This window comes from Bos indicus x Bos taurus, chromosome 6, assembly GCF_003369695.1.
Source record: "Bos indicus x Bos taurus breed Angus x Brahman F1 hybrid chromosome 6, Bos_hybrid_MaternalHap_v2.0, whole genome shotgun sequence".
NCBI lineage: Eukaryota > Metazoa > Chordata > Mammalia > Artiodactyla > Bovidae > Bos > Bos indicus x Bos taurus.
Window position 1 is genome coordinate 44251008 of NC_040081.1, and position 24901 is coordinate 44275908.

Below are 24901 nucleotides of genomic sequence, written 5' to 3' on the forward strand. Positions count from 1 at the left end.
AGCTCAGACTGCCCAGCCAGGTCTCGGGGTCTGCACCAAGGCTTATGGGAGCAGTAGTCAGCTCAGCAAGCCTTCTTCTAAGAACCCCTTCTAAGAACCCTATGATCAAATGACTTACTCTACACAAGGCCCCCACACATATTAAGACACTTGCTCCAATTGTGTAAGTCCAAACCTGTGAGGACAGTGGCATTCACAGGTGTGAAGTATTTAAATAAGATCTTGAGACTGAGTGTCTCTATCTTGAAGATTCATATAACCCCCTTTTTCCGACTGGCCTTTTATTTAAATGTTTCCTGAATCATGTATCCGTAGGCCCATGTTGATATAAAATCAATATCTTCACAATTCCTTTTTGTCTCTGATGACACAACCAGATTGTTGGTACTGGATTACTATGTTTCGTGGGGACTCTGTTCAAAATACCAGCAGTGGGTTTTATCTATATAAAATCATAACAATTTGCATCCATAGAATTCAACTCCTCCAAACCTCTCAAGAAGGTTTTGATATTTGTTAAGCCCTGAACTTAAAGCATTTCAGAGGTATGAATGCCTCTGTAGCTCTTTTAAGGTCCTCAAATCTGCGTAAGTAAAAGGGATATGGAACTATCAGGAAATTTCAGCATTATGTGTTTCTGAGTTTACTGGGCAAGGAAAGATTGCCCACATTTGCCAAATACATTCTGATAATCTGGAGAATATTTCCGGTTAGAAGATATTCATTAAAATATCACTGAAATGATTCAGTCCATATTGTTATGATCTGAATGTGTGTGTCTCCCCAAAATTTATATATTGAAATCTTAACCCCCGGTGTGATGGCATTTGGAGCTGGGGCCTTTGGAAAGTGATTAGGTAATGAGGGTGGAGCCCTCATGAGTGGGATTAGTGCCCTTTATAACGAGACCCCCAGAGAGCGCTCTCACTGTTTTCATCACATGAGGTCATGTTGAGAGGATGGCCAAGTATAAACCAGCAAGCCTATCCCTCTACCAGACACCAATCTGCCAGCACCATGACCCTAGATTTCCAGCCTCCAGAACAGTGAGAAATAAATGTTTTTTAAGCCTCCCTGTTTATTGTATTTTTGTTGTAGTCCCTGAATGCACAATGGCAATGGTGAAACAGCTTTTTCTTACATAGCTTCTATGTCCCAACAACACCTGATTTTGGAACCTGAAACAAACCAAAGCTGGGATAAGAAAGGGAACAGTTAAATTTCTCACCACTTTTTTTTTGTTTTTTTAAAATAATAGCCATCCTACAAAGTGTGTTATAGCATCTAACTGTTGCTTTGAATTGCATTTCTCTGATGATTAGTGACACTGAGCCACTGATATATCTGATGGGCATTTGTATGTTTTCTTTGGGGAAATGTCAATTCTTTAACCCATTTTTAAAAACTCTGATCATTGGTATTTTGCTACTGAGTTGTAGGAATTCCTTACATAGTTTAATTTCCTCAAGAAAAGGGATGAGACAAAGACACTTTTAACATAATAACCACACAGAGGACTGCTAAGGAGAGGGTTGTATTGACAGAATGGAAGGTAAAAGTCTCCCAATAGACAAGGTGGTACTACAGATGAGTGTTTGTGTCCCCTCAAAATTCATTTGCTGAAATATAATTCCCAGTGTGACTGTATGAGGAGGTGAGGGCTTTGGGAGGTAATCGGGTCATGAGGGTGAAGCCCCCAGGACAGAATTAGTGCCCTTGTAACTAGAGGAAGAGACCAGAGGTTTGGGTCTTTGAGGCATGTGAGCACACACCGAGAACCCTGCAGCAGGAAGTGAGCCCTCACCAGTACCTCACCATGCAGCACTCTGATCCAGGACTTCTAGCCTCCAGGACTGTAAGAAATGAGTTTCTGTCGTTTGTAAGTCATCCAGTGTACGGTACTTCATTATAGCAACCCAACACACTAAAACAAGTGGGAGAAACTGAATTTACTAGTCAGCTGTCTCACATCTTTATCTTACTTTACAAATGGAACTCTGACCAATGCATATAAAACACTGCCCTAGAGTAGGTCCTTCAGCCATTGGTAGAATCTCTTCTCTGCCTGTTGTTCCCCACGGCCACCTTCCTCCAACCCTCTGTTGGAGACAATCACGAATTCTCCAGAGGCAGCCACCCATCCCAGCACCAACACTGCCTTCTCACCCTCTCCATGACATGACTGGAAACAATCTCCTCCCTTTCCTGCCAAGTGGCCCAAGGATACAGAGAAACCAAAGATGGCTCTTCACCAAAATGCAGTCCTGGACCCCTCTGTCCTTGTCCCACCCAGCACCACTGAGTAGATGGACGAGGGACCAGGTTAGCTGGCCCCCAGCCACTACCACAAACCAGGACCAAGCAGATGAATCCAGGGCCTGAGCCAAATAGAACTGCCCCCTGGGAAACCAAACCAAGAGGCAAAGAAGGAACATCAACTGGGATGGAGCACTGGGGCTGAGCGCTGATCATGTATCAGGACTGGCAGCCATCCAGGCAGGATCTTAGGCCACATAAGTCAAGGAACAAAGGGGCTCCTAAGACAGTGGGGGCATGTGGCCCCTGTCCCAACACTGCAGTGCCCAGTCCTGCTTCACACTACATTTGGCTTCACTTCACTTTCTGACCTTGAATCCCATGATGGGTCTGGATCCTTGCCATACATCTGCTTTCCAACTAAAGCCTTGTATGTGTGTGTGTTGAGTGGGTTTTCTTCCATGCAAATGAAAGGAGAAAACATTGGCATGAAACAGCCCCAGAAGACACTTTTCCCCACAGAACATCTAGGCAATGACTGGCAGCTTCTAAAGACTCCAGCACCAAGCCCTTCTTCAAATTGGGCAATCGCTGTCCACAGGAACCAACAGCACAGAGGTCTGTTCATTTAAACATTTTAAACACTTGTTTCTAAAATCCCCAGAGGGTTCACAAGGGTACAGAGTGTATCCACTGGAGCTGCATTCTTCTCATCTCTCTGAATCCAGCCAATCAGAGAGATCCAGGGGCATCTGCCCTGAAGGTGCCACTGAAACTCTGCCCACCATTTAGTGTTTGAGGAGCCCACTTCAGATTTATCATCCAACTACTTACCAGACACTCTGAAGTCCTTACAATGCTGGGAAACTGAGGCAGCTGCCCAAACTCTTCTTTGTTTAAGAAAATGACTCTCCATCTTCAGTCCCTGCCTCCACCATCTCTCTTTTACAAGAACCACCAACGGTTCATTCTTGCCCCTGATTCACCCCTGTCTCTGCCAGAGACCCCTTCTCCTCCTCCTCGAAGTGGCCAGAGTGATCTTTTGAAAACTTAAATCATGCTGTGTCCCTCCCCCGCTTATACATCTCCAGTGAATTCTCCTGTCACTGAGGATGGATTCTAAACTCACATCCACCTGCAGTCTGGTGGGATCCAGGCTCCACTTCCTCTATATTGATCTCTGGCCACATCTCTCATTCACCTAGCTGCTGCTCATCAGCAGTGCTGTCCACGGGAGGCCAGCCCACAGAAGCTCCACAGGGGTCTGCCCTTGAGGACCCACAGCCTGATCACCCCCTCCATCTCTCACACACTGTGTCCCCATCACGGGTGAACCCATCATATTGTCCTTTTTCTCCTTTACCACCTTCATAGCACTTATCACTTTCAGAAATTATCTTGTGCCTCCATGTAATTTTATTGTTTTTACTCTGTCTCCACCTGCAAGATGAAAACTGCCACCCAAGCCCGGGTTTTTGTTTTTGTTTTTTTCTTGCTCACTGCTGTCTATTCAGGTTCTAAAACAGTGTCTGGAAATGATCGAGCCTCCAAAAATATCTATGGCAAGAACAATCCTCTAACTTGAGATGGAAGAGAGTTATAGTTTTTGAGGTAGTTTTGTTCAAAAAAAATTTTTCCCATTTAGAAGTTCAAAATACTAATTTCTACTTTAACATTACTTTTTTCCCTGATAATGGAAATAATAGTCACCATTTGGTTTTGAAATACCACTCTGTGTTAAATACCTATGCAATCTGCATTTATTATAGGTCAACCAAAAAAAGAACTGGATATTACCTGTCTCCTATAATTGGATTGTATTTTCTGAAGAATCATGTTATTCTGGAGGTTCACCTTCTAATTTTCTTTGGTATTACATGTTTTTATTTCCTGAAAATAAATGAGCAATTTTTTTCCATTTTATTTGCAAACAAGGGAAAAAAAAAAAAAAACATGAAAATCTGAAGAAGACAACAGAACTTCTAGACCTGATCTGACTCATATGTATTATTAGGGCGTAAGGCCTCTCCACAAAAGACTAAATATGTTTGTCTCTAGAAAATATTTTATTGAAACTTACCATTACCAACATGTTCTGTGGAGACAAATACAGAAGGGGATAGAGAAAATAGGATCAAATGGATATGATGGTTTCCCCAAAACTGTCTCTTGTAATCCTGGTTAGCATCTGTTCACCTATGCTGCACTTGTCTCTGTCTTCTTAAATACCAACATGACCATTGAAGCTTCTGATGTATCCCACACGAGCACTAAGCCTTTCATTTGTATTATCTTACATAACTTCTACAACAACCTCAGAAAGCAGATGTTATAATGTCCATTTCACAGATCAGAAAACTTGCAGAGCTGACTATAAAATACCAGACCTCACCATTCCACTCGACTTAGGTTTCCTTTAAGAGCTTCTATATGGATAGATTTCAAGCCGGAGAGGTCAAAACTTTGAAGCCAGAGTCCTTTTACAAATCTGCCTGAGAAGATACAAATGTTGCAGAGATTCTTTCCTTCCCAGTAAAAATGGAGAAATCTGAAGGCTGAATTATACTCACTAGTAAAAACGATGACAGAATTAATAACTACGGTGTGGAATTCATCATTACAAGTAACCTTTCTCGCTTCCCTTGATTTCATAAACACTGCATATTAAGTCTGGGCCAGATGCCTACAGACATCTTTGAAGACAGTATTTCATCATCTGAATATTTGGCCATTTGAAGAAAAAAATAGCTTGTTCCAAATTCCTCACCCTTGTAAATGTTTTTAAGATTTAATGGAAATATAGCTTCATGCCTGTTATTGCCTCTTAAATGACCACCCACAAAGGCCTCTCCTGTTATGAAAGACTTTCTCAGAATCCAAAAACTGTCTAAGAAAATAATTATTTCTTTTCATAACTCTTCTGAGTCTGTTTAAAGACAAGAAACTACAGGGGATTTGATTAGAATCACAAATAGATCTAAGAGTAACAGTAAAGGATGATAACTAAGCTATAATACTCAGCACTCCAACTTGGGTTTCTCAGCAAATAATACTTTGATTTTCATGATTTTGTTTAATCTATAATACTCCTTCTCAGCATATAGCATAAACTTTGATTTCATGTTTGCATAAAAATGAATACAGTAGCCATATTTGTGTTATGTCTTATCAACTGGAATTAAATTCATCATAAAATAAGAATTTTAAAGTTTTCTTAAACACTCAGGGCTCATCATATTTTCTACTCAAGCTACAGAAAATTATATGACTACTCCTTTTTAGATTACAGAACATCTTTTTCAAATGCTGGCTAACATCTAAATCGGGCAAGACCCTCATGGCATTTTCAACAAGAGTCTCTCCTATTATTTATTTTTGTCCAATCCTCTGCCTACATTCTGGTCACTATATTCATGGAACCAGGTTAGTTTTTATAAGTCAGGTTGGCTGGTCCAGATATTTGGCCAAACATTATTCTGGATGTTTCTGTGAAGGTGCTTTTTGGATGAGATTAACATTTAAACTGGTAACCATGAGTAAAGCAGATTACCCTCCACAGTGTGGATGGGTCCTACCAATCAGTTAAAGGCCCTAATAGACAAAGATTGACCTCCTTGTACAAGAATTTGCCAGCAGATGGCCTTGGGGCTCCAATGGCAACTCTCCAGGCTGCCAACCTACTCCACAAAGTTTGGGCTTACCAGGCCTCTACACTTGTATGAACCATTTTCTTAAAATACTTCTCTCTTTCTCAAAACACACACACACATACATACACTGTTTTGTCTATTTGTTCTGTTTCTCTGGAAAACCCTAATACATATTGTTTCAAAAACGTCTGACATTACTGTCATCTGCAATACAGTCTCAGCTTTTTTCTTTAGTTAATAGAATGTATTATAATCACATACATGGGTCTAACAAGTTCTGTTTTCTCAACCACATCCTTCAGTCATTCTGCAGTCATTATAACATGACTTTAACTGGGTGGAGGCTAGAATTGTCTCACTCCCTTGCTCACGGTCAGCCAAAAAGCACTAAAGTCACATCATTCACCATTCTTTTCTAAATTACAAATTTGAGATCACTGTTTCTGGAGAACCATGCCCCCAGGGTCTAGAATTAAAAGATAATTTTACTTATTTTTTCATAAACTGAAAGTCATACATTCAAATTTACCACTGTTGATTGCGGGTCTACTGTGTTCCAAGTGCTAGACACACAAAAACGAGGTCTGCTGCCTTCATGAAGCTTAGTCTATTAAGAGAGAATATTTTTTTTTTAATGGCAAAAAATATATCACTTGGCACTAATAGCCTATTAGGACCTGAGACTTCAGCCCTAGCACTATCATAATGCTGTTTTACAATGAGGTAGAGGATACTGGGGAAATTAACATGGGATGAACTGTGTCTCCCACCAAAAAAAAAAGATCATGATGAAATTCTAACCCCCAGAACTCAGAATGTGACGATATTTGAAAACAGGATCTTTGCAGGTGTGACTTGGTTAAATGAGGCCCTTAGGGTGGACCCTGATCCAATATGAATGGTGTCCTTAAAAAAAGAATAAAATTTGGACATAGACACAAACCGAGGGAAGATGGCATGAAGAGACACAGAGAAGACAGCCATCGAGAAGCCTAGCAGCAGGCCTGAAGCAGGTCCCTCACTTGTGGTCCTCAGAAGCAACCAAGCCTGCTGGCAGCTTGATCTTGGCCTTCTAAAACTATGAGAAAATAAGTTTCTGTTGTTTAAGCCACCCAGCCCATTGTACATTGGTACAGCAGCCCTAGCCAACTAACAGAGGTTAAGCTTACAAATTAAGTAGACCAGCAGCTGAAGATAGGAAAACATTAGAGTGTTATCATAAAGGCATAATCAGCCTAACTTGACGGCTGACTAGAAGTGAAAGGAGAAGGAAAGCAAGAGATATTGACTGACTTGGGTCATGAGATTAGTAATGATAAAAGCAGCCTCTAATTCCCTTCTACTCACCCCACCTCCAACACCTACCACACACATGCATGTTCTTGTGATATGGCCTTGAAGCTCCTCCTATCAAGAGGCAGAATATACTTCTCCACTCCCTGAATCTAGGCTGGACTTCTGACTTGCTTTGACCAACAGAATAAGACAGAAGAGATGTGTTCTGTAAGTTCTAAGCCTATACCTCTAGAGATCTTGCAGCTTCCTCTCTCTTCCTTTTCATGGGAATCCTGTGGTCACTACTATAGGAATGAGTCTGGGCCAGCCTGTTGGAAGATGGATATATGGATACATGGCTCATATCTCCATATCCCCAACCAACAGCCAGCCATCTGCCCGATGTATGAGTGAGGCCATCCACAGCTAGCTGACTGCAGACATAAGTGAACCTAGATGGACCCTGCAGAAGAACCACCCAGCTGATCGCAGTCTACATTGCTAATCTATATAATTCTGCACTTTAAAATGCTTGTTGTTTGAAGACACAAGGTTTTGGGTGGTTTGGTATACTGCAAAAGTTAACTGATATACAGGATGAGTATAATTGTCTTTCAACCAAATAAGGAATTCAAGAGCAACACAATCTGGATAAAGAATCCTATCTTTTGACACACCGTGCTTAAAATACCAAGTTGTTTTGTTTAGTCACTAAGTCGTGTCCGACTCTTTTTGCAACCCCATGGACTATAGCCCACCAGGCTTCTCTGTCCTTGGGATTTCCCAGGCAAGAATACTGAAGTGGATTGCCACTCCCTTCTGCCGGGAATCTTCCTGACTCAGGGATCAAACCTGCACCTTGCATTGGCAAGTGGATTCTTTACCATTGAGCCACCAGGAAAGTTTGGGACAGTCAAATAACTAATTGGTTAAACAGTTATGGAATTCAGGAAGGAGATGTTGCCTGGAAATAGAAATCTGAAAGACAGACTGATTTCCATGAGTGAGGAGATTGCCACAGGAGAGCAGGAATACAGTAAAAGGAGGGGAGATCAGGGTGGGAATCCCAGCAACATCACATTCAAGCTCAAGCAAAGCTCGAGAGTCAATGAGAGGAGAAGATGCAATGAAGGACAGGAAGATGCCACAGAAGTCAAAGGAACTTCTCAACCGAGTCACAGAAATATCTGCACGTGTATATATATACACATAACTAATAGGGCTTCCCTCATAGCTCAGTTGGTAAAGAATCCACCTGTAATGCAGGAGACCCTGGTTCGATTCCTGGGTCGGGAAGATGCACTACAGAAGGGATAGGCTACCCATTTCAGTATTCTTGGACTTTGCTTGTGGCTCAGGTGGTAAAGAATCCACCTGCAGTGCAGGAGACCTGGGTTTGATCTCTGGGTTAGGAAGATCACCTGGAAAAGGGAAAGGCTACCCACTCCAGTATTCTGGCCTGGAGAATTCCATGGACTGTATAGTCCATGGGGTCGCAAAGAATCGGACGCAACTGAGAGACTTTCACTTCACTTAACTTCATATAACTAATAAGAGTCCCTGCTGCTGCTACTGCTGCTAAGTCGATTCAGTTGTGTCTGACTCTGTGCGACCCCATAGATGGCAGCCCACCAGGCTTCCCCATCCCTGGGATTCTCCAGGCAAGAATACTGGAGTGGGTTGCCATTTCCTTCTCCAATGCATGAAAGTAAAAAGTGAAAGTGAAGTCACTCAGTCGTGTCCAACTCTTAGCGACCCCATGGACTGCAGCCTACCAGGCTCCTCTGTCCATGGATTTTCCAGGCAAGAGTACTGGAGTGGGGTACCATTGCAATAAGAGTCCCAGTATTTGGGAATTATGAAGTCATTCCCAGGAGAGGGGATAATGGTAGTGATGATGGAACCCTTATCAGAGGTCATTAGAAAGAGAGTAGGGGAGAAGGGAAGGATTTAGAAACAATGCTAATCTACAAGGTTCCTGCTGAGTCTGGCAGATAGGTTATCTGCCCTGGATCACTATTTGCCTCTTTGCTCCGGGAATCTGTGAACCACTAAGAGAAACCAACCTCACAGTCATGTGAATTCATGACTTTGAAATGTACAGTCACATCATCTGAGCTCTTCAAGCCATCCAACAAAAGAAGGAGACAGGCACTGTCTAAAGGGAAATGAAAAGTTGATGGAGGAATTTTTCAGGATGGAAGTGATAAATTTATTCCTAAGTGTATGGAATCATGAAGCCACAACTATGGATCAAAGTCCTGGAGAAAATGAGAAAGGAATGAAAAGATGGAGATGTCCAGACATGAGACAAAAGGCTGAGGGAGCTCACATTCAGTTCAGTTCAGTCAATCAGTCGTGTCCAACTCTTTGCGATCCCATGAATTGCAGCACGCCAGGCCTCCCTGTCCATCACCAACTCCAGGAGTTCACTCAAACTCACATCCATCGAGTCGGTGATGCTGTCCAGCCATCTCATCCTCTGTCATCCCCTTCTCCTCCTGCCCCCAATCCCTGCCAGCATCAGACTCTTTTCCAATGAGTCAACTCTTCACATGAGGTGGCCAAAGTCCTGGAGTTTCAGCTTTAGCATCATTCCTTCCAAAGAACACCCAGGGCTGATCTCCTTTAGAATGGACTGGTTGGATCTCCTTGCAGTCCAAGGGACTCTCAAGAGTCTTCTCCAACACCACAGTTCAAAAGCATAAATTCTTCGGCACTCAGCTTTCTTCACAGTCCAACTCTCACATCCATACATGACCACTGGAAAAACCATAGCCTTGACTAGACGGACCTTTGTTGGCAAAGTAATGTCTCTGCTTTTGAATATGCTATCTAGGTTGGTCATAACTTTTCTTCCAAGGAATAAGCGTCTTTTAATTTCAAGGCTGCAGTCACCATCTGCAGTGATTTTTAGAGCCCATGGCCACAAATCCTCACCTGGGAAGGGAACCAGTGGTAGGTGGAGTTGAGGACAGTGGGCAATGATTGGAGTTACAGATACAGACAGTGATGACCCAGAAAGAGCTTGGTGAGTGGCACTGAGATTTAGGACAATAAAAATCACATTTGTTAGTGTGACTGGGTTTTTCCAACAGCCTGCAACAGTTTGTATGTAGAAGCAAACAAAGCAGTTGGTTGGACTGACCCAAGACTGGGATTTTGAGGACAAATATAGAAGGACAAGGGATTAAGGGCTTTGAGGTTTTGGCAAGAGAGCAGTTAAAGTGATGTATCATGGTTTCTGTGCTGGCATAAAAAAAAAAAGAGAGAGAGGGAAAGTATGACTGATGAGCTCGGAGAAAGGGAGGGTAGTACTGGGATCAACAATCTTGGAAAAAAATGGGTGAGGGAGTAGAAAGCTATGAGGCTGGTGTCATGTACAATGACGCTGGAGTTTAAGGTTCCAGGAGCAGAGCTATTCCAAAGGATGAAGCCAGGGTGTGGGCGAGATAACTGGGTCACCAAAGCATTGTGGGAGGTGAAGTGTTGCAACTCTGAGACTCAGCCACTGGGTCCATCCTCCATGCACAAATGCTGAAGATCACCCTGGTGATGACAGCTGGGGGAGAGGGAAGACATTAGTCAAGTGCATGAGCCTTCAGGAGAAGGGGGAAGGGACAGGAAGATGATAAGATGGCCAGGAAGAAAAGTAGGATACAGCCTCTGGGAATTTCCCTGGGGGCTATAGGAATTGCAGGGTTTTGTGTTATAGTGGCCAAGTAATGTTCTGGAAGTAACAATGACCACAGTTCCTCTGGGCCTAAGGGGTGTGAACAAATAAACAGCTACTGCGCCCCCCAAAATTGTATTTTCTTAATGAGGAATTCACTTATAACAAAGACAAGATTTAGGGAAAGGGAATTTATACTGCAATAAACCAAGGGTCCAAAGAAACCCTATGGAAAAAAGGTTGAAGGAGATCAACAGATAAAGGCAGTGGGGAGAGTCAGAGAGAAGTGATATGTCCTTCACTGGGGAATTGAATCATTATTACTTTTGTATAGGAGTTTTGTTTTCACAGATATCTCTAAGATTTGTCATATTTGGGTCCAGACCAGACCAGCAATAATGATGCCTTAGTATACAGTCAACATTCCTCTTTCCTTGGAATTATCTCAGGCATGACCAGAGATACCGTTTAGCATCCAGACTTATTCCTTGTTTTAAAGTTTAAGTAGTTCCATGAGTGGAACAAGGAAGATTTTTCTCTGTAGATCACAACAGATTACAAGCCAGGAGGTTTTACAGAGATAATATGCCCTAGAAAGAGAGGGACAAATGCTCATCTGATAACCAGTTTTATTCTAGCAGCCCAAAGAATCTGAAAAACTAAAGATCAACAAAAGTCATCATTATTATAAGCATGACCTCTTGACTGACATGGTCATTCAAAAGGTTTATTTTGAAGTTTTCAAATGGACAAAGACAATGCTATCACACAAGGACTCATCTCCTAATAGCCTCCATCTGATACATACCTGCTGGGAGTATAAGCTAGTGCATCTCTTCCAAGAAACAATTAACACAAAAGTCTTTAAAAAGGCATGCCCTTTCACCCAGCAGTTCCATTACTGGGTGTTATCCTAAAGAAATAATCATAGATATGCCCCAGGTTTAGCCATAATTGTCAACAACCTAAAAACCCAATATGTAGGAAGATAGTTAAATAAATGGTCCAATAATCATACAAAGAAATACTACAAAGACAGTAAAAGGGACACAGAGGCATATGAAATATTATGTGGCAAGTCAGTTATGATTTATTGATCTAAAATCAGGCTATAAAATTGCTTACAAAAAATAAAAATTAAAAATTTCTTATACATGATTCCAATTTAAAAATGAAATATTATGTAGGCCTAGAACAAAGACTGAAAAGATATCCATTAGAATAGTATCTGTGATTATCTTTAGACGTTTGCAATATATATGGTTTTGATTTTCCTCTTTTCTCTGAACCTAAGAAAAATCCCCAAAACAAAAATGTATCATATCTGTAGTAAGAAAAATTAATACCATGCTTTTATCAGTTTCCAGATATAAGATATTCCAAAACAGTACCTTAGAAAATCAGGTTTAAATATATTTTTTAAATTAGGCAGTGAAGTATAAAGGAAGAAAGTATTCCCTGTTCTTGAAAATGCAGAACAAAAGAAGTATTTGTCCTCATTTTGAGAGAAAACTCTCTTTTTAGCAAAAGTCCTTTTTGGGTTGGTGGTTAAAGGAATGTTCCTACCTCTATGTTCTGATCCTTTTTGAAACAGGGGCTGATATCTGTAAATTCCCAGAAGGAGTCAAAGGTTATTTTTCTTTTCAAATGATCAATAAAGATTTTAGCACATATTTTGTGCCCTGCACTGTATTTAATATGCAGGTTATCCAAATAATGTTTTTAAAAAACTCAAGGCATTTATAAATCAACTAAGAAAAAGCTGCAGCTACTTAAATACAGCAGACATATAAAACCTAATAGGAACAACAAGCATTCAAGCAGTGCTTACTATTTATGAAGACTTCTTAAATACCATATATGCTCAAATATGAGAATAAGCATTTTCCCAAAATTCTCCTGAAAAGAGGGATACTCGAGTATTTCTAAAGGCTCTCATATTGCAGGACATTCTCTACTTTATTTAAACAACTCTGTAATGTTTGGGAAAGACTCATTAGCCTAAAACGACCTCAGTATATGCTTTTCTGAGAAACCCTCAGAGGTCACATGACAGAATCAGCTACAGAAGAGGTAGAGATTTAAAACAGATTTCGTCATTATTCCTGGAGTGAGGCCCCATAACGCAAATGTTTAATATCACTGTAAACAAACATTTAAAAAATAACTACCTAAGTGAGTGTAATGCATATTATTTAACATTTACTTTATTTCTGGGTGTGTATTCAATGCTACTGTAATAAAAAGAAATGGTTTCAGAAGGCAAGCTCTCCTTCCATCATAATGATAACGACTAAGAGAACACTTTACAGTTTATAAACACTCCCCAAAACATCATCATACTCAATTTTACTACTTACAGTAAAAGAATGAATTTGGGAAAGAAAATTTGGGTAAGATGAACCAATATTTATTTTAATGTACATAAATAGGAATCAACCCATTAAATTTTTTTTAGAAACTTGTTTTTTAAGATCAGTTTAATTGGGGGAAATAATTTTAAAATAATTCCTAATGAATCTGTTACTAGCAGGGTAAAAATATCAATTAGCAATGGAGTCCTACTTCCTAAAACAACAAGCATTTGATACTGTAAAGATGATTCCACTCTCTTTTACATTTTTTTTTCTGCTCTTTGCACACCATGCAACCCTTTTAGTTTGGCATTACAAGGAGAAAGAAGTAAAGGATTTCATTAGCACTGCTACATGGGCCTCAGAGTGTATTCCCAACTTCAGAGGCTATTTCACTTTCTAGCTTGGATGATTAATTTTAATCCAGAAAAAATTTAGCCATCTAGTAAAGTGCAATAAGATCCAAAATAAAACTTAATATTTGATTTACTAATTACACTGTTCTCTTGACATTGTCATCAGAGCAGATCTTAACCGATGCAAAGATCTGAACTTTCAACTAAATTTGAAAGCTTTATTAATTGCTCCTGACAGAACAGAATGGAAAGCAGCTCTCCTATTTAGACTACTAACTCACATCAGCCCAACTCGGCCAGCTCCCTGTCCCTTTGCTAAGCAAGAGAGAGGGAGGGAGATCACTGGTGGGAGGAGGTGAATTCACCCTTGGAAGATGCTTTGCGAATTTCTAAAGTTGAAATAATGAGTAGGGCAGACCCCTCCCCCACAAACCCCTTCTTCTCTCTGTATAACATTCTTTCTTTTTCTTTCTTGGCACTTCACACAGTTTAGAGATGATTGACAGCTGCAAGGAAGGAAGGAAGGACAGATGATAGATTGATGTATGTGTATACATACGGAGATAGATACAAAATAATTTATATGTAATATATATTACATATATAATATATATATAGCATATGTCATGTGATCTACATCTCTCCTACTAAATTAAAGCTCCTGAGGGCAGGGACAAGCACAATGTAAAGTGTAAGTACCCAATAAATTTCGTTGAATGAAAAAAGAACTAGAATAAAAATACCCCAACCTTGACAAATTCCTCCTGTGTTTTCCTTCTACCTGAAATGTCCCCTCTACCTCATTCTCACCTGCCCAAATTCTCCGTTTTCCAAAGCCCAAACCAAATGCAACTGCCTCCTCAAAATTTTCTGTGATTCTTCCAGCCAAAAAGAAACTCTTCATCATCCAGATGACCACAGCACATTGTCTGCTCTCTTCTCGAAGTACTACCCGTCTTCTAGCCTACTCTCCATAGAAGTGAGGCTCTACCTGAAACCCACATTCATGCTCAAGGTAGCAGGTTTTTACTCATCTTTGATTTCCTTGTCACCCATCGATTCATCCACCTTAAGGCAGCCGAGCATGGTGGTTAAAATTAAAACATGGGCTCAGAAGCTTGACAGGATAGATACAAATCCTGACTGTACCACCTACAGGCTCTTATTGGCTGTGTGATCTTGGTTAAGTCACTTCACCTCTCTGAACCTCGGCTCTCTCATTTTTAATAGGTAATATGCAACACTGATAACAGTATCTACCTCTCGGGTTATTTTGATGACAAAGTGAGTTAATCTACGTAAAGCACTTTGCAAGGTTTCTGAAATGTTATAGTAAGTGTTCAATGCAAGAACTCTATTATTATCGACTCAGTCTAATGTATCGAGGCTCTACTATGTGCCAGGCACACTGCTGGGCTAGCATATCAGTGCGTGCTCAGAAGGTACTCTATAAATATTTGAGGATTGACGGATAAGATTGAACATTGACTCAGCTCTTTATTAGTCAATAGCAAAGGTCTTTCCAGGTCCAAGGTCTCACTTAATTTTAACAACCATCCTAGAGGATGGATGTCATCGTTCCTACTTTTGTGCAGAAGCAAATGGAGTCCCTTCTGCTTTGAACTACACAAGCACAGATTTGATGGGTGAGAAGTCTCTACAGTGTTCACCTCACAAGCCCTCCAACTTCTAGAGATTTTTTTCCGTTCCCTCCTGCAGCTCCCTTGACTTCACATGAAGCATCTTTTTTAGCATCTGTTCAGCCTGACTCCTGTCATTAGATACATTCTTGTGTGTTTATAATGCACCACTGATTTGTTTCAGACTAAATCGTGGGATCTAAAAATAAAGTGATGTTGAACATATTTCTTTGCATATTAACTTTAAAGAAATAGATTAATCTTTTAGAAATAATCAAAAATGAATGATCCACTCAGCATGTAGCAGTTACCAAAAAATAAAAAATTAAAATTACAATGCCTCAGATTCCCACTTTTCTGCCCTTATCTTTTCTGAATTTATTAATTTAAGTATATACTTCATAACTTTTCATTTTAAAAATTAAGAGGTCTAGTGAGCCTATGGTAAACCAATCATCTTCTTCCCTGGGGACGCTTCAATGAAGGCAGGATTCATTTACTCTCCCAGTCAAATTCCCATTTTCAAAAATGACACTGTAGAATTGTCCTCATCATCCTAAGAGATGGAGCAAAGAACAATTAAGTGAAGGGACAGGGACTTCCCTGATGGGTCCAGTGGTTGGGATTTCACTTTCCAACGCTCCCAGGTTTGATTCCTGGCCAGGGAGCTAAGATCCTACACGCCTTGCACCCAAAAAGCAAAAACATAAAACAGAAGCAATGTTGTAACAAATTCAATAAAGACTTTTAAAAAATGAAATAAAAAATAAACGAAGGGACACATAATGGCATAAAAGCTTTCTGAAATTTCAACCATTTTCTAACACATCTGTTTTGTTTATGACAGGCTGGGCATGATGAGGGATCCTGAGGTGAAGAAGGCACGGTTTCTTCCCACATGGAGCTTCCGAAGTGGCAACGGAGGTGAGATTTACACAGAGAAAACAAGTCAGGATGGAAAAGGTATGGGAAGTACAGTGATGGGAGTGGGACAGAGAAATGAATTCTTGCTGATGTAAAATTATGCCTCATCTATTATTTGATAAATCATTTAAAAAGTTTCCCCTTACACACAGACACGCAGAGACACACACGTCCATTCTGACAGTATGCTTCTTTTCTTTCTTTGCAAACGGAAAACACTCTCACCCATGAGCCCTTGGGTGTTCATCTTAAGCCACCAACCAGGCTTGGTGGCATCATTTTAGTCAATTCACTGTTTTCTTATTACTCAGAAAGGGTTACATCTGCAAATAAATATACATTCTGGTTGCAACACTAAATAATGAAGCAAACTGTGGTTTATAAAATGCAGTCATTCCACGCCACATTTCATTTTGGAAGAGGGAGGGCTACCGTTGACTGTGAACAATTACCAAATCGTCAATGGAATTGAATAAATGTTGTTTAAAAAAACTAATTATTTGTTACAATAACCAGCTACTACTGCCACTTTGTATTTGGAGGTTTGTAAACTACTTCCATTTGAAATGTAATTGATTCCATTTTTATCATTTGTTCAAGTTTATGTGGTTGTTCTCATCCTAAGAGATGATAACATCTATTTTCAGCAAATTATACATTATAATTCCTCATTCAAAAGCTGTAACAGAAAACAAAATGCTAATTTATGCTGTAAACGAAACTACAGAATCATAATCATTCATTGTTAACTTTAGGGACTGAACTGCTACTGGAAATAATAAATTGGATCAAAATGTGGTAGGGGGTATTGGTGCAAGTTTTCCTTTTCTTTGTGCTTTTTTTTGACTTGTTTTGTTTCGGTGTTACACAACTAACACACTTTCCAATACGCTTTCAGGCAAGAGATTACATGGATGTTTCATCTCTTCCCCGATATAAGCCAGACATTCTTAGCCCCACAGCTATTACCTGCAGTTCGATATTTCAAATCTACAGGAAGATGTGCTCACAAAGCAATCAGAAGCACAAGCTAAAGAGGGCCAGCATGTTAGAACCCCACAACTGGTTTTGCATATTTCATTAAGCTTCCACATCTACACTGCCCTTTAGCCCAGTGATCACCACCCCCTTCTCTGCACCTCTCCCATATAAGCATCCTTTGCAACACCTTGTCAAGGTGAGCCTTGCCCCATGGCAAACTTCCCTTCTGTGTCAAGGAATACATGGACTAAACAAACAGAAATTTGGCAACTCTAATAAATCAGGTCAATTCTTAAACAAAAAAGAAGGGAGGGGGGACGTAGTTCTCCTATTCCAGACACTCTGCTTTCCTTAAAAAACAATCTTCAAGTGAAAAGACGATAGCATCACCTAATGGTATTTTCTCCTTTCCTTTTTTTTCTTATAAAAATATATCTCAAAAGAAAGAAAGATTTTAATATAATTATGTTAAAGATGTGACTTCTTTGAAGGAACCAAAAAGCCACACTGCCGTCTGGAGTAAATCACTTTTCTGCTGCCTTTTTATTTAATGCCGTCTGCTGTCCACATTTACCTTTCCACCAGCAAAGTGTGATCATTGATTTCCTATGGTCTCTCTCTCTGGGAGGAAGTTCTGCTTCCTTGATGATGACTACAAAGGGTAGGTGACCCCATTCTCATTCCAATGCAAACCCTGCACTTTTACATTTCCGCCAGGGCTGCCAGAACGTGAAACTAGAGAGAGACTCTTTGCCCTCTTCGTTGAGACTGTCTTGCTGTAACTACTGACATTTAATGTTTTCCCTCCCCTTCCCACAACTATATTTTGGAAGATCACGATACAAGGGATGAACCACTAAAAGGCATTAGTTCATGATGGACATAAATGTTAGGTGCATGAATTGGTACAGAAGACACCTGTTATAACATGGCCGTGACCAGAAAGGTAAATTTCAGTCTTAATCTCAAGCACAACTATATACAGAACAAACCCAAAATGATAAAAGGAGAGCTATGCCTTAAAAATATGTGCACACACACATACATAACTATACATATATATTATGAGCTAGGGTTTTGGTGCATCTAAATGATTATTTATAAAATTATTGTATTCAAGTATCTTAGAATTATATTTCTTCATAAAGTTGTATTTTCCTGATACCCACATACATTCAAAAGGAGCCCTCCACCAAACCGTAATTATCTGCTAGTGGCAGCTGGCAATCTGAAGACCCTGTCTATCTCTCAACCTGGATCAACTATTCAAATCAAAAGGAATGGTAAACTCAAGCATTTAGTCCGTCACCAAGAAAAAAAAAAAAGCATCAGGTAGTTATGGCTGATTTCACCAAAAGAGAAGATTCCACCTCTTTCCCAAACAGAACTATATCTGGCTATAGATTAATTAAGTGAAAGTCACTCATAACGTGTCCAACTCTGTGACCCCATGGGCTGTAGCCTGCCAGGCTCCAATGTCCATGGAATTCTCCAGACAAGAATTCTGGAGTGGGTTGCTGTGCCCTCCTCTAGGGATGTTCCTAACCCAGGGATCAAACCTAGGTCTCCTGCAATGCAAGCAGAAGATGGCCCAGTTTTGTCCCTAACTAGCACTGAGGTCTAAGGCAAGGTTCTTAACTCTCTGCCTTACTTTCTTCATCTATAAAATGGGAACAATAATAAAAGCATCTTACTCGTATGTTGTGGAGATTAAATGAGTCACATTACTTTATTTGGAACAGTATTAGCTATTGTCACTGTACTTTGGTTCCCAAGTTTTAGGCTAACAAAACTTTATACAGAAAAGAGAACAATATTTTCAAACTGGTGCCTTAAAAAAGCTACCTTTACTGGAAGATCCACAACAAACTCAAGTTATTCCAAGTCTCTTTTACTTTTCTCTCTACATAGGAGAAATCCATCCAGGGATAGAAAAACTGGAATCAGGTAAGCTGGATTTAGAGGTAGATTTCAAAAGTGTAATTAAGGTAAATCTATAGAAATGTACCTAAAAACTAATTTGTAGTTCATACATTCATCTTCAGGAGAATTAAATTAAAAAAAAAAGAATAAACCGAGTTTACATTTTTTCAGCTTTAAGATACTGGCTTTCTAACAATCTTGCAAATGGAGGACATTGCCAAGCTCTGTCTCACCTCAATGAATCCCAGCTGTGTTATCACTTCAGGAATTAAGAAACACCCAGAAAAGAGGTGGCGGGGTGGGGGCGGGGGGCGGAATATTGAGTTATTTATAGTACATGGACTGGATAAAAGAAATGTTCCTCAGTGGACAGCTTCTGCTTCAGGTATCCATATTCATGGAAGGACTGCCAAGCACCCTCCCCCACCAAAATATAGACAGCACAAGCGTTCAACAACTTACCCAAATCCATTAATGATTTCGCACTGAAACATCTATCCTGCTTGAAAAGATAGAGTGAGTAAAAAGAATTACAGGTCTTGGCTAACAAAAGTCCAGGGCTGAATTCAAAACAGTGACTGTCCACTCTGAGAAGATAGTGTGTGTCCTTATAAGGATGCCATTTTCTATCTCTAGTCTGGCAATTTGAAGGAGTGGTGGGGGGAGGAGACAGGAGAGGAAGAAAAGTTCAAAAGCAGAGTCAAGTCTGCTGGTGATGGTGGTTTTTTCACAAACTCAGGTTTAAGCTACCCAGTAGCCAAAGAAGCGGTCAATCGGGTGAATAAAGTCAGATGTCTGCCCTCGTGGACACCCAAGCAGTCAGCTAATTGGCTTCATTTTTCACTTTCAGTTGATTGCTTCAATATCATAATAGACCTGGCCTGCTTCAATTTGGGCTTATAGCAGGACAGCTAAAGAAGGTGACCCAGGTCCAAGCTGCCAGCAGGAATGACCAGCGCGCGGTCAGCTTCATGATGGAGTTGGAAAGCTTGAACAACTATGGGAGAGACTTGCAGGTTGAAAAAGCACAACCCAGAAAGATAGAGCTGGGTTCTGGAAGCTTGCACTACTGCCATCCCTAGGCGTGAAACTGTAAATTAAAGAATGGTCTGTTGTCTGCTACACTGAGCCAAATCAGAGACATTTCACATACACACTTTAATTGGGGTTTTCATTCTAATTGAAGAAATAAATTCCACCTAAGCAGATGCTCCCCCGCCCCCACTCTCACTATGGTATGTTTTGCACGTTGGCAAGTGGGTGCAAAATTTCTGCAACATGGTCTCTTCAGATATAAGATGGAATTTCCCAGTTTTTAAATGGTAACAGATGCAGTTTCGGCTCTAATACACATTGGGCTCTCTCCAAAAAATTCACCCCAACCCACCCTCCCCCTGCTTTAATAACAAAATGTCACAGGATAAGTAAAAACCTTCCAGTCAGCAGTGATTCGTGTTTGGGTTTTCCGGGTTTTGGTTTTTGTGTTTAGTAATGAATAAACGCCCCAGCTGCTCCCAAATTTCCAGGTCTCTATATGAAGAACCCCCATCTTCATTATTTTTTTCACTTGCTTGTTTATAACCAGAGGTGTCATAATCATGTTTCTTGTGAAAATGAAAGCAATCAAAATGCCTTGTAATTCCAGGAAAAGAGCTTCTTAGGGAGACATGCCTGCCTGCTATTGATGTTGTAAAAAGGCTCCTTTTACATGGTATTAAATGTTGAGAGCATATCATATTGATCTAGAAATAAAAAGCTTGACTTTTTTTTTAGTACAGTGAACCCTTACCTTCATAAGCACGTTCTAACACTAGGAACAGGGTTTTATGTTTAATTGAGGTGGAGTAAACAAATTATATTTGAAGAACACTGCTATTTTTAGGTAATGGAGGATTTGTAAGCCTTTTGGCAGCAATTCAGGTAAAAATCTTGAATAAGTCTCACTCTTTCAAATTTGGCCCAGGCCTCCCCCTAGCAGTCCTGCCCAGAGTCCAAGATAGGAGTTAGGGCTGCCTTTGTTTAATTAATCCTTTTTCTCCGAAGGTACAGTCAAGGAGCAGGTTTCTTAGCCCTTTGCCCATGTTCCAATACTGAAAATGCAAACTAGCGATCAATAAGAGACTAGGTCCTTAAACCTACATATTCTTCATCCCTGAAAAGGTGATAGGGCCGCGATAGAAGCCGCAAATCCTGGTAGGATGAACTGCCTGAATGACTGCCCCTACCACCAGATATTAAAGCCTCGGTAGCACTTTGAGGGCACCTTTCTCTAACGATGTACATCTCTCATTTGTTTCTGTACTTTATCTTAAAGTTCATACCGCACCACTGGAAGAAGCAATCAATATTTCAGATAACCTCCCTTTCTCCACCGTGCAATTCACTGCACTAAGGGTAGCGCGCCACCCAGTACCGGCCCGCGAGCTAATCACCCTGCACAAAGCAGCACCAGCTGCTTTGTCAGAAATTCTTTCCGATTTTCTTAGCAACGTGAGTTTCCCTTTCCAGAAGAAAGATCTTGCCTTTTGGGGAAAGGTTTTTCCAAATTAAGTTAAACTAACTTCACCCGAAGAGACCGATAGTTTTCCTCTTTTTTTTTTTTTTTTTAACGCCACCCCCGCCCCTTCTTTGATTCTCTCCTTCCTTTACTCCAATCCTGCCCCGCACCACCCCCTCTCGCCCACCTCCTTCGGTTTCCAAGGAGTTTGCACGTGATTGCCTGTCTTGCAAAATCCGGCCGTAGCCCTTTGCTACGCTTCTCAAACGACTTGCTTCCTATCTCGTTAAAAATGTTGCCAAACCTCCCATCGCTGTAAAGCTGTATCACTGTGAGCGTCCCTACACCCAAGTCTCCTTTCTCTCTTCCTTGGGAGGAAAACCAAGTGCCTGAGTTTCTCGGCCCGTAGGTGCAGGTCGGACGTACGCGCCTGGAAACTTAGCCTAATGCATCTGACTCCAGGACTGGGGGAGGCGGGGTGGGGGTGGGGAAGGCGCGGCGCGGCCGAGGAATCCCGAGTCCCGGCCGGGCTTGTGCGGGATGCACTGTGGCTCAAGCCTTTCCTACACCTCTCGGTCCTCAAAGACCAGCTGGCGCTGGTTTCTGACTCATCGACAATCACACACACACAGGCACGCGCGCGCGCACACACACACACACACACACACACACACACACACACACACACGCAGGCACCCGGACGCCCGCTCCTGGAGACCTGGAGTTTGCAGAGCCGGAGGGGTGGTTGGCTCTCGGCAAATCTGGAGCCAGCACGCGAAGGCACGGAGAGCACCCGAACCCCACCAGACAAGGCAGGGTGGCCTGGAGAAAGCACCCAGCGCCGGCCTCGGGCAGCGGGGCCCCCCTCGAGCTGCCCAAACCCGGCGCTCGCCCGACCACCTCGGCAGTTCCTCCAAGTTTCTACTCACAGCGGGGCCTCCGCTTTCCCAGCTGCCTCACCCTGAACCTCCAACTTCGTGCCCCCGGGCCGCCCCCCGCCCCTCCGCCTTCCTTAGCTCCGCGCCCGGTCAGGGACCCGCGCGCTTCCCTGGAGCTGCCCATATGCCCCCACCCGCGGCGGCGGCCCGGCAGTCTGGCCAGAGCTCGCCGCCGTCTCCCGCTGCTGCTGCCGCGGCGACAGGAGCCTCTGTGAGGCTCCCGGGCCCCTCTTATGTATTATTCACTCGATGGCCACGGCGCTTTCTGGAAAGCCCATGCCAGAGACGCGAGGTCTTCGCCCGGAGACTACGAATTCGGCGATTTCAGCTTTTTGGAAACTGGGGGTGCTGCGGGGGCGGCGGAGCTCATTTTTCAGTTGTTTTGCTTTGCGGGGTTGGCTTTTTTTTTTTTTTTTTTGCCCGGAGCTCGCAGGAGCGCGCTGTCCCCCGGGCCCAAGAAGGAGCGCGCCAGAGCCGGCGAGTGCGGCGGGCAGCCGGGCTAGCCGCCGTGGCTGGCGAGCGAGCTGGTAAGAAGAGACGCCCCAGTGGCCGGGAGAGACGGGCAGAACGAGTTCTTTTCCTCGACGCCCCCGCCCCGGCACCCGCCCCTCCGGCCCGCTCCCCCGGCAGCTCTCGCTCTGCGGGCCCGGGAATCCCCCACACCCCGGACCGCCCACCGAGTTGCTGCTGCCTTTCACCGTTGCTCCTCCACCTCGCCTCCCGCCCTAACTTTCCCCAGCCTGGACTCGTGCGCGTACACACAGACAGACAGACATACATACACAACACACACACCCCCTCTCCCCTCCCTCGACTCCAGCTCCACTTCCCCGTGTAGTTTGGAAATGACAGATGCCTGTAGACTTTCACCAAACAAGCGGTGGGGGCAGCAGACTACAACAGTTATTTAATTAAAAGGTATTTTTTCCCCTTTCTCTTTCTCGCTCTGGCTCCCAGAATAGCTTTTGCACCCCTAGACCCTGAGCACACGCCTGTCTCTCCAGGTTACCCGTGGCCCGCTAACACCCATCTTCCACGCCCCCCTTCCGGCGTCTACCCCCAGCTTCTCCGCGCCCCCCAAGTCACACCGACAAGCACACCTGCAGGCCGGCGGCGGGGAGCGTCGAGGGCACGATGCAGCCGGACTGCATTGCACAGTCATCAAAGTTAAGTGTGTGTGTTTGTGGGGTGCTTGTGCGCGCCGGGGGAGGCGTGGGGTCATGGGCACCGGAGCATCCACTCTGCACCCCCTCCTCGGGGTCAGGGGACGCCTCCACTTGAGATTGCAGCCATTTTAGGGAAAGAGGTGGCTCGGGGCCCCGGGGGAAGTGGAGGGGGAACAGCACGTCGCGGGGGGACTCACAGCTCTGCAGCCCCTCGGCGCAACTGGAGGGCGGGCAGGCGCCGGGCGCACAGGGGCGCGGCGCCCGCGGCGACTTGGGGGAAGGTTGCGCTCGAGTTCCCTGGTTTTGCCTGGAGTTGTTCGGGGTAACGTGCCGGCTCCTGCCTCTCTTTCCGGTTCCCGCTGGGTTGGGAGGTTGGAAGGGGAAGGTTTGGATGGCAGATTGGACAAGGGAGGGACGCGACAGACCCTGGAGACCAAAGAGCTAGTGCTGGGGGAAGGGGGACACCTCCTCTAGCCGGTTGGCACTGACCCAGACGGTGCGACCCACTTGGCCCCCCAGCCTCCCCACCCCCTCCCAAGCCTCTGCCTCCCCGCCGAGTGCCAAGTGAGCGCACGGCGAGGGGCACGGGGCGCGACGCCGCCAGGCACCGAGCCACCCCTTACCTGGTTGGAAGGGGTTTCCCAGGAGGAGCCGTAGTTGTAAAAGAAGGAAGAGAAGAAGGTATCTTCCGACAGCCCGCAGCCCGCCATGCTCTGGATGCAAATAAAATGAGGAAGGGGGGGGAAGCACACACACAAGCAACCAAAATTTTTCAAAATCAAATTAAACCAATAAGCGAAGAAGAAATTCTCTCGAAAAATAAAAGGAGGGGGAAGGGAACGGCAAAGGGAATGGAAACTCTCGGCGGTGCTCCCTCTCCGGCGGAGGAGGGATGCTCCGGCTGCCGCTGCCGCCGCCGCCGCCGCCTTCTCAAGAAGGTACCTAGAGAGGTTCGTCCTGACTTGAGCAGCCGCCGCCGCCGCCGCCGCTGCTGCCTGTGCCGGCTGCGTGTGTGCGCGCGTGTGTGTGCGTGTGCGTGTGTGTGGTGTGTGCGCGCAGAGCGAGAGACCGCAGGGGAAGCGAGAGGGCGAGAGAATGAGCGAGCCGGGATGGAGGGCGCAGAGGCAGAGCGGGCGGGCGTGTGCGCGCGGGGGTGCGTGCGTGTGTGTGTGTGTATGTGTGTGTGTGTGTGTGTGTGTGTGCGCGCGCGCGCGCGCGCGTGTGGCTGGGTGTGCGTCTGTTTGGGGAGCTCACCGGAGAGCCGGGGC

At 43.4% G+C, this 24901-nt stretch overlaps 1 protein-coding gene across 1 annotated transcript in view; it reads right to left on the reverse strand.

The window, feature by feature from the left end:
• PPARGC1A (PPARG coactivator 1 alpha) overlaps positions 1-24809 on the reverse strand; it is a 713764-nt gene extending 688955 nt beyond the window's left edge. The window contains exon 1 of the mRNA XM_027544177.1: positions 24257-24809. The gene's annotated coding sequence lies outside the window, so the exon portion shown is untranslated. The remainder of the gene's footprint in view (positions 1-24256) is intronic.
• Positions 24810-24901: the final 92 nt, after the last annotated feature.